The sequence below is a fragment of the Peromyscus leucopus genome, chromosome 4 (assembly GCF_004664715.2).
Source record: "Peromyscus leucopus breed LL Stock chromosome 4, UCI_PerLeu_2.1, whole genome shotgun sequence".
NCBI lineage: Eukaryota > Metazoa > Chordata > Mammalia > Rodentia > Cricetidae > Peromyscus > Peromyscus leucopus.
Window position 1 is genome coordinate 137,368,346 of NC_051066.1, and position 17,087 is coordinate 137,385,432.

At 40.5% G+C, this 17,087-nt stretch overlaps 1 protein-coding gene across 4 annotated transcripts in view; it reads right to left on the reverse strand.

Moving 5' to 3' along the window:
* Nucleotides 1-17,087, reverse strand: part of Zhx3 (zinc fingers and homeoboxes 3) — a 123,585-nt gene that overhangs the window by 101,663 nt on the left and 4,835 nt on the right. The window contains exon 1 of one of the 4 annotated variants that reach the window (XM_037205412.1): nucleotides 8,020-11,675. The exons of the other annotated variants lie outside the window; for them this stretch is intronic. The gene's annotated coding sequence lies outside the window, so the exon portion shown is untranslated. Of the gene's footprint in view, nucleotides 1-8,019; nucleotides 11,676-17,087 lie in introns of those variants that run through there. 4 annotated transcript variants of the gene reach the window in all.

Below are 17,087 nucleotides of genomic sequence, written 5' to 3' on the forward strand. Positions count from 1 at the left end.
CCACAGTATCAGCTAAACCTTAGAGAATTTGTTACAGAGGTGTAATCTCAGGTTGTACTCAGACCTAATGAATCAGAACCTGCATTGTAACTAAATTCTGAAAAGCATGGAATTGGGGATAATTGCCAGTTTGGAGGGAGGTTTCCACAAGGTCCCTCCTTGGAACTTCCTTAAGGATGAGGATACTGAATGAAGAACTCATCAAGCCCCAAGTGACACTAAAGTAGAAGGAGGCAATGTACACAGTATTTTGTAAAATACCAGGTTTGACAGTAGCTTATATACAAAGACATAAGCATCCAGGGATTTCTCAACAAACTAAAATAACAATGCATACTTGAATATATTACTGTAAATTACACCGTTCTGAGAAATCTGGGTATGTATGTTATAGTAATTAATAGCCAACAATGGCTATAGGCAATGAGGATCAAGAGAGTCTACCATGAGGAATAACTGACTTAGAAGACATTAAGCTGCAGAAGAGCTATGTGAAGACTGTAGTACTATTTACACATTTCAAGACAGTCTCAAGACATTTCATTCTACAAATGTGTTTTTGAGCATCTGCTATGTGCTGGGTGGGCATTATGCCCAGAATAAGGATATAAAGATTCAAAACCAAACTACTCTGATTTTTGAAGGTTTCTGCTTAGTGAAAGAAATTTGACTTATTCTGGAAGAAAATTTGAGCCACTCAAAAGACATTCAAAGAAGACCCTTCTTTCTGGGTTATAGCTTTTACAGACAAAAGTGACTCTGCTCCCCAAGACTGTGAAGAATGGCTAAGAGTAGAAAAAAACACATCCCAAGGCACAGTGCAGGGAACTAGCAGGCCAAGGTTAATACTCAAGGGGTATAAGATAACTGGGGACAATATCATTAATATAAGATTAAGAACTGTCACATTTAATTTAGCCCAGAATGATGTTTTTAACTTAACTATATCTCAGATTATCATCTAGATTTCATATGTAAATGTTAATGATGTTAAATTTCCCTTTAGCAATCATTTTTAAAACTTAAGACTTAATAAAACTCCATGTTAATATTTTAAGCAACCATTCTGCCTACTGACTTAGCTAGTCTTGCTTCTCCCAGCTACCCTTTCTACAACTACTGCATATCGTGTTCCTTGACAGCTTTGGAGTCACGCATCCCACTCTTGAAAGTTCTCCTAAGGAAATGAAGATCTCTTCCCACCTCAGAGAGGGAGGGTAGAACTAGATGCCTATAGAGAAAGGCAGTCTGTTCAACAAAACAACCAGTTCTCTCAGGAGAAGATTATGAATAATTTTAAAAGTCTAACAAGTAAAAAAAAAGGTTAAGGTAAACTATAAACCATTATAAATAATTTTGCAGGTTTCATAGCAACATGGAAAGTGTTTAGAGAGATAACTAAAAAATACAAAGTTGTAAAATTTTAGCCATGTGAAAATTACACATATGAGAAAAAAGCAGGAAAAAGGAAAAAAATTAAAGTTATTTTCAAGCATATTAGGGTTTTTTATCAAAAATTTCTTTTGGGGGATCTGGAAAGATGATTCGGTGGCTGACCATTTGATGCTCTTGCAGAGGACCCAAGTTCTGTTCCAACACTCACATAGTAGCTCACAACCATCTACAACTCCAGATCCAGGGGATCTGACTCCCTCTTCTGACCTTCAAGGACACCAGGGGCACGTACAATCATACATACAGGCAAATATATACATATAAATCTTTAAAATAATTTTTTTATTTTTTAATGAGAGTGATAGGAATTTTAACTCAGGTCTTCATGCTTGCCACCAAGCATTCTTACTCTCTTAAGCCATCTCCCCAGCACCTTACTAAGAATTTCCATGTCACTGTTGTTTTTTTTTTAAGATTTATTTACATTTACTTTATGTGTATAATGTTTTGCTTGCATATATATCTGTGGCCTGTATTTGTACAGTGCCTGTGGAGATCAGAAGATGCTCTGGAACTAGAGTTAAAGACTGTTGTTAGCCACCATGTGGGTGCTGGGATTCAAACCTGAATCCTCTGCAAGAGCAGCAAGTGCTCCTAACCACTTAGACATCTTTACAGCCCCACTGTTAATTTTCAATACATACTTTTATAATGAAAAATTTCAGGAAACAAAATAAGAATAACTCATTATGCAGTATAATAATATTTACATTAATGAGAAATAAAGTAGCAACAATGACATAACTGATCTTCATGGGTCTTTGTCCTTTAAAAAGCTCTTTAGATGGGCTGGAAGACTGTTTGGCAATTAAGAGCACTGACTGCTCTTCCAGAGGACCCAGGTTCTATCCCTAGCACCCACATGGCAGCAACAACCATCTGTAACTCCAGTTCCAGAGGATCTGATGCCCTCTTCTGGCCTCCTTGAGCACTATATGAATGTGGTGAACAGACATGCATTCAGAAAAAACATTCATACACATAAAAACATTTTAATTAATTAAATATTTTAAAGCTCTAAGTTTACAAGCAAGTAAAAACTAAAAATAATGACATTCATGTTGTTAGAAGAGGAGGAGGGAGAGGAAGAGGAGGAGGAGAGCTCGAGCATTTGTGGGAAGTAAAAAGGACTTTGTTCAGCAACCGCCCATGAACTCTGAGTAAAAGCAAAACTAAATTTCTGGATTCTATTTTGCTTTTCACCTTATTTGATCTTGCTTAACATCATTCATGCCAAGTTGAGTTTTTTTCCTCTTCTTTTTCCTTGCCCACAGTTAACAGACTTGAAGGCAAAAAGTACACAGCAGCTCTATTACAGTTCCCTGTCCCCTGGCAATGCCTTGAAATAGAGCTTTCTGGGATGTGGTAAACACCAGCCATCATCACCAGATTCACAAGGACTGGCTGAGACTCAGGACCAAGGTATCTGGGTTCAAATTCTCCACATTTGTAACAAGAAAATAACATACTTACCCTAAAAGATAAAGTCATAAGAAAGTCCCTAGTACATGGTGATGCTCAAGAAATGTTCATCTTATCCCTTTATCCCACTTTCTACCTAAAGCACACATGTATTCCCCCAATGTAAAACTTCATGAGTTCTTACGCCTCATGTTATCCATGTGTCTTCCTCTATCTTGCTCTCTAACCTACTCAGGCTATGCCTTGGGAATCCTTGGAACCAACTGATTGCTAATGCTAAGTCTCAGAAAAAGGCCGAGAGAAGGAAGTAAGGGACGAGGAAAGGGATAAAACTAGAGGAATTCACTGTATTTGGTGTGGTTGCACTCCTCATCCAAAAAGTACAGGAGCCTCTCAAAGAACTGTCCTCTAAAATAAAAATCTCTTCTGGCTTCTTATAGGCACTTTCATCCATCATTCCTTTTCAGGTGGGGTAGTAACAGCTCCTCCATTACCATAACTTGAAGTTACTATAATATCCCTATGTTTTCCTCTACAGACAACCTACACCTCTTTAAGTTACCTCTCCTGGAATTATCCTGAGTTGAGAATGCCAACATTTCTTTTCCAAGATTCCAATAAAATCCTATGCACAGCATTCCATTTGATGTCAAGGGGAAGAAACACTTCCACTAGTTAGTTTGGCTCTAGGCCTCTACAATGCATCAGACTTTGGTTTAATTGGGCTTATAAAGCCTAGAGTGACTCTAGTCACTCAGGACTGAGAAAGCGAGATTTAACCTTTTATTATTGAGTCTAGAGACACAGTACACCAAGGGCCTCAACTCTATCTGTCAGCACCCACCACGTGCATGCTGTTCCTCTAGATGGCCTGGTAAGTTGACAAGAATCTGCCAATATTCTGAAAAAAAAAAAAATAGCATTCCAATGAAGAAGATACGAAAGCTAAACGCGTATGGAGCACAAAAGAAGGAAGTTGTACAAAGAAAGGTGTGAAGAAAATAGTTGGGAGGCAACCTGACAGCTTGCTGCCTATAAACCATGGAGCAGTCTCAACCTTTCTAAGCCTCTATCTTTTTCCTTACTAAAATGGGGTCAGTAACATTATACCTGAATGATATTATTATTAACACAGGGCTGCTGCATGGTACTAACAATATCTGTAACAAACTGGTTCTTGTCATCAGATTCAAGTGACATGTGTAAATGAACTCTAGCAGGAAATCAAATTCTATAGCCATATTGGGATTTTCCCATCACCCCCAAATTTTAAAACATTTGCTTTCTTTTAGAGGTAAGTATATTACAATATTACCAAATACAACAAAACACAACAGGAAACTTACTAGTTAAAACTTCTGAGATAGTGATAGTATACATGAGTGACCACAAAAATTCAACCAAGGAACTGATACAGCTTATAAACACCTTCAGCAACATAGCAGGATACAAGATCAACTCAAAAAAATCAGTAGCCCTCCTATATACAATTGACAAACAGGATGAGAAGGAAATTAGAGATACATCACCCTTTACAATAGCCACAAATAATATAAAATACCTTGGGGTAACTCTAACTAAGCAACTGAAGGACCTGTATGACAAGAACTTTAAGTCCCTGAAAAAAGAAATTGACGAAGATGTCAGAAAATGGAAAGAGCTCTTATGCTCATGGATAGGCAGGATTAACATAGTAAAAATGGCAATCTTACCAAAAGCAATCTACAGATTCAATGCAATCCCCATCAAAATACCAGCACAATTCTTCACAGACCTGGAAAGAATAATACTCAACTTCATATGGAAAAACAAAAAACCCAGGATAGCCGAAAGAATCTTATACAATAAAATAACCTCTGGAGGCATCACGATCCCTGACCTCAAGCTCTACTATAGACCTACAGTAATAAAAACAGCTTGGTAGTGGCACAAAAACTGACATGTGGACCAATGGAATCGAATTGAAGACCCTGACATTAATCCGCACACCTATAAACATATAATTTTTGACAAAGAAGCCAAAAGTGTACAATGGAAAAAAGAAAGCATCTTCAACAAATGGTGCTGGCATAACTGGATGTCAACATGTAGAAGGCTACAAATAGATCCATATCTGTCACCGTGCACAAAACTTAAGTCCAAGTGGATCAAAGACCTCAACATAAATCCAGTTACTCTGAACCTGATAGAAGAAAAAGTAGGAACTAGTCTTGAACGCATTGCCATAGGAAATCACTTCCTAAATATAACAACAGTAGTACAGACACTGAGAGAAACAATCAATCAATGGGACTTCTTGAAACTGAGAAGCTTTTGTAGAGCAAAGGACACAGTCAACAAGACAAAGCGACAGTCTACAGAAGGGGAAAAGATCTTCACCAACCCCACATCTGACAAAGGGCTGATATCCAGAATATATAAAGAACTCAAGAAATTAGACATCAAAATGCCCAACAGTCCAATTAAAAAATGGGCTACAGAGCTAAACAGAGAATTCTCAACAGAGGAAGCTCAAATGGCTGAAAGACATTTAAGGAATTGCTCAACATCCCTAATCATCAGGAAAATGCAAATCAAAACGACTCTGAGATACCACCTTACACCCATCAGAATGGCTAAGATCAAAAACACTGAAGACAGTTTATGCTGAAGAGGATGTGGAGCAAGGGGAACTCTCCTCCACTGCTGGTGGGAATGCAAGCTTGTACAGCCACTTTGGAAATCAATATGGCGCTTTCTTAGAAAATTGGGAATCAGTCTCCCCGAAGACCCAGCTATACCACTCTTGGGCATATACCCAAGGAATGCTCAATCATACCACAAGGGCACTTGCTCAGCTATGTTCATAGCAGCATTGTTTATAATAGTCAGAACCTGGAAACAACCTAGATGCCCTTCAACTGAAGAATGGATAAATAAAATGTGGTACATATACACAATGGAGTGCTACTCAGCAGAGAAAAACAATGGCATCATGAGGCATTTGCAGGCAAATGGATGGATCTAGAAAAAAAATCATCCTGAGTGAGGTAACCCAGACTCAGAAAGACAAACATGGCATGTACTCACTCATAGGAGGATACTAGATGTAAAACAAAGGATGACTAGACTCCTACTCACAACTCCAGGGAGGCTACCTAGAAAACAGCACCCTAAGAAAGACACAGGGATCACCCAATGACAGAGAAATGGATGAGATCTACATGAGCAAACTAGACATGGGGAGGGGGTAATGAAGGGCAAGGGTCGAGGGAAAGAGAGCTAAGGGGAGCGGGAGACCCCAGCTGGATCAAGAACAGAGAGGGAAAACAAGGAAAAAGAGACCATGATAAATGAAGACCCCACAGGAATAGGAAGGAACAAAGTGCTAGAAAGGTCCCCAGAAATCCATAAAGATACCTCCACAATAGACAGCTGGCAATGGTTGAGAGAAAGCCCAAACTGACCTACTCTGGTGATAAGATGACCAAACACCCTAACTGTCATGCTAGAAATCTCATCCAATGACTGAGGGAAGCAGATGCAGAGATCCACGGCTAGGCCCCAAGTGGAACTCTGGGAGTCCAATAGGCGAGAAAGAGGAGGGACTGTATGAGTGAGAATTGTTGAGACCAAGACTGGAAAAAGCACAGGGACAAACAGCCAAACGAATGGAAACACATGAACTATGAACCAATAGCTGAGGAGCCCCCAACTGGATCAGGCCCTCTGGATAAGTGTGACAGTTGATTAGCTTGAACTGTTTAGGAGACACCCAGGCAGTGGGACCGGGACCTGTCCTTAGTGCATGAGCTGGCTGTTTGGAACCTGGGGCTTATGCAGGGACACTTCACTCAGCCTGGGAGGAGGGGACTGGACCTGCCTGGACTGAGTCTACCAGGTTGAGCTGAATCCCCAGGGGAGTCCTTGCCCTGGAGGAGATGGGAATGGGGGGTGGGCTGAGGGGAGAGTGGGAGGAGGGAGGACAGGGGCACCCGTGGCTGATATGTAATATTAAATCAAATTATATATAAAACCTCCTGAGATAGAAATATTCCTGGCCTGCAAGATGGCTGAACAGATAAATATACTTATCACCAACCTGATGACTTGAGTTATATCTCCAGAACCCACATGCAGAAAGGAGAAGACCAACTCCTCCAAATTATTCCCAGACCTCTGCATATGTACCATAACATGTACACACACAAGCACAAAATAAATGCAATTAAAAAATTCCCTAAGTAAACATGAAAATCAATATTGACAGGAGTTCCATGAGTGTGGGTTTCAGACAATAATAAACCAGCAAGTGATTGAGAGAGCAGAAAAATCCATTAAAATTTTGGGACAATCTATTATGATCACAATGTGTAGAGTACAAGGGAGGGTTACATCTGAAGAGAATAGGGATTCAGAGTGTGGAGAGGAAGACAGGGATAAAAGGGAAGATGATAGCTTTAAGTAATCTAAAGGGTTGTATATGGTCGAAAGACTAGTTATGAAAAGTGGGTGAATCAAAGTTCCCAAGACAGAGGCTAGTTTCCTTTAAGGAAGAATGTTCTTGAGCTAACAAAGAAGGTCCCTACATAAGGGGAGTTCTCAGCATATCATCAATGGGCATACTGGAAATCTATTGTCACTTCTTGAGTGTCTACAATCCTAATGTCTAGTTGAGACATCAGAAAGAAATGTAAGTGATAATAAATATAGCATGGCTCACATGTGCCAGCATTTCTTATCAGGATAACTACAAACACTTGAGAGAGCAGAAGTGCTATGAGTTACTCTGCTGTGTTGCAGAGGGAGTTTTACTCCATTTGAGAATTATTCTAGCAGCCCTGCAAATAGAAAAAGAATCCAAGCCAACACTACACTTAAAAAGCACAAGTACAATCTGTTGCATTATTTTGAGTAATGATACTAAGAATTTATACAAAGGCAAGATTGCTTTTTATTCTGTTTAGAAAACTAAATATTAATGTATATATTGATATATATTCTAAAATTTGTTGCCACTAGAAAGAAAGATTCAATATTGTATTGTATTTGTTCTACACCCCCCCCAAGGTAGAGTGGCTTCAAAACTAAAAGACAGAAAGAAAGGATTCAAAAGAATAGAAAGACATGAGCGTTCAGTGACATTAACCAACCAAACCTTACTGAACTTCCAAATGCTGGACTTGTGCACTAACTGATACAGCACCATCTCTGCTCATCTCTTCTTTTTCTCTCTCCACCATGAGCTGGTTAGCAGGAAGCAAGAACATAAAGGAAGAAGCTCATCTTTCATCCAGTGTATTTGCCACTTTCCACAGCTATCACAATTCAGCACAGAACATTAGTGCCCATCACCATGGAGGCAATTGTAACGTCAAACCCAGAACTGTGAAATCACAAAATACAAGATACATACAAATTCTGGAGAGTAAGCAGGAAAGCAGAGATACCAGTGAGACACAAGCCTTTACAAGTTCCTCTGAAACAATTCAGATTTTTTAAGTCATTTTGTTCCTTTCAGAATATGAAGACAATTTATAATTATTTTAAATTAAACTAATTTCTTCTGTTCACAGAAGATATACCCAAACTCCAGCCTTCAGACTCAGTGAGAAATGAATGCTCTATTAAAGGTCAGACACCTTCATAAAAAAGTGTAGCTTTCATCTGAAATGAAGAAAAGCAATCTTTGGCCTAGATCATGAAATATTTTGTTGTAATCCTATCCTTCGTGCACTATTACCTGGGCAGACAAGAACACCAGGTGCTAAGTGCTACCATAAGTGTCCAGTTTATTACTCAAGAGAAATGAAAAATGGGGAGTGGTGCCTAACACAGCCAGAGGGGTCAGGGAAAGCCCTCAGAGGAGGGGGCACCTGAGACAGGGCTGCCAAGAACTGATGAAGAAGAAAAGGTTCATTTTTAGCAGAGGAACATAGGAAATCAAGAAAATTAGAGGCTAGAAGCCTCAAGAATGCCATCATATCAGGACTGGTCTGAGAACTTAGGACCTGAAAGGCCACAGGCCTGAGAGCCCAAGAATAAAAGCATTAAAGGGGAAAGCAACTCAGGCTGGAATTGCTACAGTGAATGTCCTGGACTTAAGAACCACAAAGGACCCTGGGAGGCCTTTGCCCTAGACATTTCAGGGAGTTACAGAGCTGGAGAACAGAGGGCTGAACCACAGGAGGTGAGAAGTAGAGGCCATGGATAAGGAGACCCACAGGAAGCTTGGCTTAGAACAGACTGAGCTAACAGGAAACAGGATCACATTTTATTCTCTAGCCAGCACCTCTTCTCTGAGCTCCAGACTGGGCTTTGCATTCTTTTTACCTATCTACTACATTGAATTTATATTCTTTCTTCCTCTCCACCTGTTCCTCCTCCATCAGCTAGATGGGATGGTCTTTTCAAAATATAAATTGAGATCATCTTACTCATCACTCAAAATGTATAATGTATAATTCCCGCTGCCCTTGAAGTAAAATCTCAACTCCACATCAAGCCTGGAAATTCTTGAATGATCTAGGTTCTGCTTCCCTCCCATCATCTCATCAGCTGTCCCTCCTACCTGATTTTACCAACCTGCTCTTTTCAAACCTGGAACACTCTAAGCAGGTTTTCACCTTCGGAGCCTTGCTCAGGCCGCTTCTTCCACCTAGAAGTGTTCCTCGTTTCTTACTCCCTCTCCTCTAACTAAAGCAGCCATAGGGGAGGTCGTCTACAAAGATCTTCCTCTACCCCATGCCCAGGGGTTCACCTCCAGCCACTTTGTCTGTGGCTTCAGTTGTCCAGTCATCCAGGTAGGATTTTCCTGGTTCTCACTAATACAGACTTAACTCACTTCTCTCGGTTGCCTATTAGTTGTGCGGGCTTTAAAGGGCAATAGTGTCTGTCTCCAGAGCTGTTTGAAAGGTTGCTTTAGAACATATGTGAACACCCCTAGTTCTCACTCCTGACCTTTGCAACCACCTGCCTCCACCCAGGAGCCAGTCTTAGGCCCTCCAGCCCTTCTCAATCCCTAACTATTCAGACAGAAGGACCTCTTCATTCTGTCTTCAAACAGCACAGGTCCTGCCTCACTCTTCCTGGAGTCTTTTCACCACTCTGTGCAAACAGACAACCAAACTCACTTCCCATCCAGCCTCTTCTCAACTTTTTCTTGTTTGGATTTACTCACCAGCTCCCATCCTAAGTCTGGTGCATAAAAGCCTCCTAGACAACCATTCATTCTGTCTCTTCCCTCATGCTGTTGGCCACTGTTAGCCCAGGACAACTTAGGATGCCACAATTATAAGCCAACATACACTCATGGGACTGGGTCTTCTCTTCCTCGCTATTTGGATTATTAATAAGCACAAATATGTCTATTATTTTTGGTCACTGAGGTTTCAGCAGTGTTGTCTATTATATATGCTAGTGCTTCTCTACTCATATGAGTTTAGGTATCTAAGAGAAGGCAGAAGATACAGTGGCAAAGAAGAAAATTTATACAAGAACCTGGTGTGATGATTAGGAATAACCTAATGACACAACTCTATATATTACTAATTTTCACCAAGAAACTCTAAAATAAAGTTTCTCATTTGACACTCATCATTGTTACAAAGGGTCATAAATGAGAATGACTTAGAGGGTAAGTAAATCACTAGTAAATGGAGGAGTCAAGAGTGAGGCACAGTTCAGTACTTGACTCACAGTCTAAAGGCATTTTCACTACAGGATCTGGTCTCTCAAATCACATTCTAGTGTTCTATCAGAGGCACTCTTGGCTGATGTACAAAGGAGCTGGAATGAATGAAAAGGATAAGTAGTCTGGAGAACTGATCAAAGACTGTGGAAGTCTTTAAATATCAATCTGTGGAGTATAACTTTCATCCAACAGACAATGGAAAGCAATAATCAACTCCCACTTCGAAGTTCCACAACAGTAATTTGATACATTCTCCTTCCTTCAAAGACCTCGTTGTACTACTCCCCTTGACTGTTAGTGCCAAAGGCCCACCCACTTCAAAAACAAAATAGCTTTTACAAGGGTAAGACTTCAGCTCCTCCTTTCCACAGAACCAGCATGGTGATCTACCTGGCAGTCCCTAACCTGCCAAAGGAGTGCAGACTCAGTCACAGGAACACACTCATCAGTGAGAAAGAATTCACTCTAACAAGATTTTTTTTTCCTGAGGCAGACCACACAAGAACCAAGCACACAGAGCCCTCAACCAGGAAGAGCTCCCCTGAGCACTGCTTCACAGCCTTTATGTTAGTCCCTTTGTACTTCGCCATCCTAGAGCAAGGGGGATCCGAGAGCAGCTGACCCACCCCACAGGGCTCCATCACCAACTATTCCATTATTTTGGTTTTCCATTTATCACATTACATAATCATGAGCCACATCATGATGTTTCAGTCAACAATGGACTGCATATATTATGGTAGTCTCATATGATTCGGATGGAGCTGAAAAATTCCAACTGCATGGGGATTTTACTATACTTTCGGTTTAAACACACAAACGCTGCTGTGTCATAGTTACTTCTAGTATTCAGAACAGTAGTACGCTGTATATTTTTATAGCTTAGGAACAATAGGTTATACCATTGTCTTAATCACTGTTCTAGTGCTGTGAAAAGACACCATGACCAAGGCAATTCTTATAAAGGAAAGCATTTAATTGGGGGCTTGTCTAAGGTTTCAGGGGCTTAGTCCATTATCATCATGGCAGAACACATGGCAGCAGGGGGCATTGAGGCAGCAGGCAGGTATGGTGCTGGAGAAGTAGCTAAGAGCTACATCCTTATCCATAGGCAGAAAGACAGACAGACACTGAGCCTGGTGTAGGTGTTTGATCTCAAAGCCCACCCCCAGTGACACACTTCTTCCAACAAGGCCATACTTCTTTATCTTAGGGGGGAAAAGGTTCTTTGAGGCTAGAGACCCCCCTCACCTTTTTTTTTTAACACCAAGATACCTGGTACATAGCAGGCATTTACAAAAATTGCTTCACAAACTGAATATTATTAGTAATTCAAATATTACAAAGAGTACCACAAAACAGCAGTTTCAGGGGTTTTTGAACTCTGAAAGGAAAAGAAGTCTGATACTAAAGAAATACCATCAAACTGCTCATTGGCTTTGTTCAGTGTTTCTCTGCTTTAGAAGAAAATGTTTTTCAAAAAGGGAAAGAAAACTCTGTTCCAGGGGTTTTTCTAAGATAGAATATTTTTATTTTAAAACTGAAAGTTTTGATTAGTTGGCATTTGCTAAACTTCCAGTGCCATTATTTTCTAGGCCTTTCAGTGTGGAAACAACTGGGTCCCTGAAGTTCAATGGTAAAGTTGGGGAGGAGAGGAGAAGGGAAAGAAGAGGAAGAGAAGGAAGAATGAGACTCATGACTGGAAGATGTGGAGGTTACTGGAATGCAGCTGAGATGTTAATGGGCTCATCAGCTGAAAGCCTGGCGTCTCTGTATAAGAGAACATAGAAATCTAACACAGGACAGAGCAAATCAAAGTTTTAAGCTGAAGGCCCACAGCGTCCACTTCCTCTAGTCCTGACTGCATTCTTTCCCCCAAAAGCTTTAGTGTTTGTGTATGACAACCCATGCAGTAGGTATACAATTAAATATTCTAACAGTACAACTCCAGCTCAAAACCTCCTCACAAGTAACAGAAGCTTCTAAGCAGTCAGTCAGGGAGCTAACTTCCAGTTCCATTCCTAGCAACTACTCTTTTGCAGTGGCCCTCTTGTCACGGAAAGAATTTGCTTAGTTGAAATAAAAGAACAGGGTAGCATGGCTACCGGTATTATGATACTGAATATCTATTCAGTTATACATCTCTTATAAATAAAATTGTTTTTGTCTTTGGTGTGTTATTAAGTGAATCTTTCTTTTAATCCAGTATCTTCAGAGACAGAATTGAGTTGCATAAGTTAACTTTATGTATCACTAAAACTTGCTTGTTTGTGATGAAAAGCTTTCTAAATTTATTATTTCCCTGACTTATGAACAAATCAAGCCTGAAGAGCTATTTATGTTGAATGGGATAACAATAATGATTCGTGAGCATCCTCCAAACTGTTAATCTTTCTGTTAATTTATTAAGAAGTGCTGTTTCTATCCTTACCTGGCACCCTACTTGTTTTCAGTGTGGATGCCTCTAGTGAAACGTTTCCTAGCTTCTGCTATCAGGTGAACTGGGGGAAATGAGCTACTGAAAGTCAAGGCAAAGGCTCACTGCCTTTGGTGTCACTTCTTTTAGACCCAGCAGTCAACTTTCAGATTCATAGTCTCGCTCTCACTCTCCCTCTCCCTGAACCCTCCTCCCACGGTGTGTGTGTGTGTGTGTGTGTGTGTGTGTGTGTGTGTGTGTGTGTGTGTGTGTAGCCCAGCCTTGCCTTGAACTCTACATAGACTAGGTTAACTTTGGACTCCTGATTCTCCTGCCTCCACCTCCTAAGTGGTAGGATTATGGGCAACCATATTTTTGTAATGCTAGGGATAGAACCCAGCGCTTTGTGCCTGCTAGGTCAGCACTCTACCAAATAAATTACATTCCTAGCACTCCCGTGTTATTAATCACTATGGACACACTACTCCAAAACAACCTAATTATAAAGAAGTGCCAGGGATAGGTATATGGAAGAGGAGTGTTAAATATATATTCTCAAGTTCTTCTCCTCGAGATAGTACCATAGGTGAACCTGGTATCTCTTATTTTTAACATTGTTTTCATACACATTCTAGAAACACAGCAGTGCATGTTACCAAGGCAGACCATTTGAATTATGATGAACAGGGCCAAAACTGACTTCTCCCAAAGACCTTACAACCAGTACATCTGGGTCATGCCTTTACCATCCTCCTTTGAGCAGAATCCACTGATAATTTGAGGCTCCTACAGACTGGTTTTAACAGATCTTAGCCTCTTCCACCGCTGGGACCTCTTCCCTCACCTCATTCACTGAAGACCTAGCTCTTCTTCTCTCAGTTCCATACATGCTGCCATCCTCCTAATGGCTTCTCTAACCCTACCGACAACTAAAACAACTCCAGCTGTTCAGTTATTTAATCTCCTTGACTTCAGTTTTCTTCACAGAGTTCACTTCAATCGTTCATATCTGTGGTAAAACACAGGAGTCTGTCATGCCCACTAAGTACTCCAACTCTGAAATCTTGCATGCACATGTCACTCTAACCACATCCTGGTATTATTCATCACTCCCAAACACTCATCCCTTGACTTCATCAACACCTCTAGCTCTTTTCTCCTTGCCATGTAGCCTTGGAACCCCATGTTATGTTAATCACTTTCTGACCAATACCCTCAGCACACCTGCTTCACTGTCCTTCTGCCACTCACTCTCAACAAATCCCAACTCTGGCTCAATCCAACCATATGCCTTCTCTGCCCCCAAATTAGCAGTTAAATGCTACTGGTGTCTCAATTAATCCACCCTCTCCTATCTTAATGCTGCCTAGCCATCACAGACATTGTTTCAAACTCATTCTCCATCCTTCTGACCTCAATTGGTTGCCAAAATATTTCCTTTTCCTTTGGCTTCTTTCCACTTATTCTAAGCAAACAACTCCATTCTCTATTGGTTAATTTCTACTGTGGCTCTTTGGATTAGTAAACATTTAAGTTACCAATGAGGCACACATTTGAGTGTGTCTGTGAGGGTTTCCAGAAAGGATTAACAATGGAGGAAGGCTGCTGATGAATGTAAGCAGCACCATCACATGAACTAGAGTCCTAATTTAATTAAAAGGGGAAATGGAGAAAACCAGCTTTATGCCAAAATGCATCTTTCTTGGCTTCCTGACTGTGGACCCAGTGTGACCAGTTGCCTCATACTCCTGTCACCATGCCTTCTCTCCATGAAAGACTGTCCCTTCTTAAACCTAAGTTGCTTTTAGCCAAGTATTTGGTCACAGCAATAAAAAAAGTAACTTATTCAAAAAGAGTGGAAGCCATTATCCTATCACTCACCCATAAACAATCCCACTAAAAAATACAACTATATTTAAAGAGTCCCATCATGAGGGCTGCCAACTTCATGATACCTGAGCTGGTCAGGTAATGGGGCCCTGTTCATTCAAAGATTTGAAATTCCCTGGAGGAATTGGAGTATCCCTGAAACAAACAGTATGCTGGTGAATAGCTTTCTAATGTTTTTATTTTATTTCATGCATATGAGTGTTTTTGTCTGCATGCATGTATGTGTACCATTTGTATGCCAAGTGCAGGTGGAGGTCATAAGAAGGCATTAGACCTCCAGGGACTGTAGTAACAACAGATGGCTGTGAGCCACCATGTGGGTACTAGGAACAGAACTCAGGTCCTTTGGAAAAGCAGCCATCTGTCCAGACCCCCAGTGAGTAATTTTCTAGAAAAGGAAAAATAGCCTCTTGAAAGTTCTCTCCTCTAAGAATCTTAAAGACAGAGATGAGTTTCAAAAGAAGAAAGGAAGCCAGGAAGTGGTGGCGCATGCCTTTAATCGCAGCACTCAGGAGGCAGAGGCAGGCAGATCTCTGTGAGTTCGAGGCCAGCTTGGTCTACAAAGTGAGTTCCAGGATAGCCTCAGCTAAACAGTGAAAAAAAAAAAAAGAAAAGAAGAGAAAAAGAAAAAAGAAAGGAAGGAAGCTATCTTGCCTCCCAAGCATCAAACACAAGCTTAAATCCAAACATAAAGTTATCATGAATACACAGAATAATTATAAATCCTGACTCAAAACCAGGGTTAGTGGAAGAACACACAATTATTAACTGTATGTCTTTCATTCTCAACCAAGCCATCATTGTAGGTGAGACTACAAGCCTTTCCTTCCTTATAATTGACACTGATTTTCTTGTGTGTGCAATTCTGTTCCTCACAATGACCCTCTGAGATGAGAACCACATTTTTCTTTTACATTTACAGCTGAAAAATAAACTTTAAAAAAAAAAAGAAGGGCCAGATGTGGGGGTGCACATCTTTAATCCCAACACTCTAGAAGCAGAAGCAGGTGGATCTCTAGGAGTTTGGGATCAGCCTGGTCCACATACTGAGTTCCAGACCTTCAGGGTTACAGAGTGAGGACCTGTCTCCAAAGGGGAAAAAAAGGGCGAGGAGCAATTAAGAAAGACACTCAAAGTCTAATTCTGGAATCTATACCAACATAACCACATGTATATTAGCACGTGTGTATACACACACACACACACAGAGAGAGAGAGAGAGAGAGAGAGAGAGAGAGAGAGAGAGAGAGAGAAACTTTAAATCTTCCCAGAATTACATAAGACCATAACCCAAATATTCTCAGTTTTTATCTCCCATACATCGTTAAAAACACAACACGAGCAGTAATTAACTATAAAGATCACAGCATTCCTCATATTCATTCACCCTATATTCATGTCAAAGGGTAGAGATGATTAAGGTGAAAGGATGAAAGATCATGTGGATTAAAATCCCAACTCTACTGCTTTCTCAACTGTGTTACTTTAAACTCCAATTCCTCAACTACAAAGAGAAATGGTTAACTTAATTATCATTGCACCTTACCAGGCTCTCCCAATGATTTAGAGTAATGTGTGAATATACTTAGCAGTGGACCTTGTACTTAGTAACTCTCAAAAAGGTTACTTGTTATAATAATTATTCAATGTGCTTGAAACATTGACCTACAGGATCCTACAAAGAGAGTCACACGCCAGAGCTGTGCCTTAACCAAGGCAAAACTGTCCTCACCCACATACATCTTGCAATCTATTGGGAAAGGGACAATAAAGAAAGAAACAAACATAAATGAATTCTTGGGATTTTAGTACGTGCCTACCAGGAAATGTCTATGTACCGAGATGAGATGATGAGAAGAAAGCTACTATATAAGGAGCCATCAGTAACTGCCATTCTAAAGAGAAGGTAAATGTTAACTGAGGCTAGGTGTTTGAGAAGGAAGGATCTTTCTGAGAAGAGTACCAGGCAGAAAGAAGGATTTATACAAACAAGGAGGAGAATTTGGCATATTTGAGGAATTGAAGGTGTTCAACATGATAAACATGAGCAATGAGCAGGGACTAGAGAGGGCAGAGGGGCTGGCTGGCACCTCAAAGTAAGCACAGATGTGATTCTACATAGAGTGGGTCCTCTTCTACAAAGAGATGGTCCGCCCTTGCCTTTGTTTTGTTTTGTTTTTCGAGACAGGGTTTCTCTGTGTAGCTTTGCAGCTTTCCTGGAACTCACTTGGT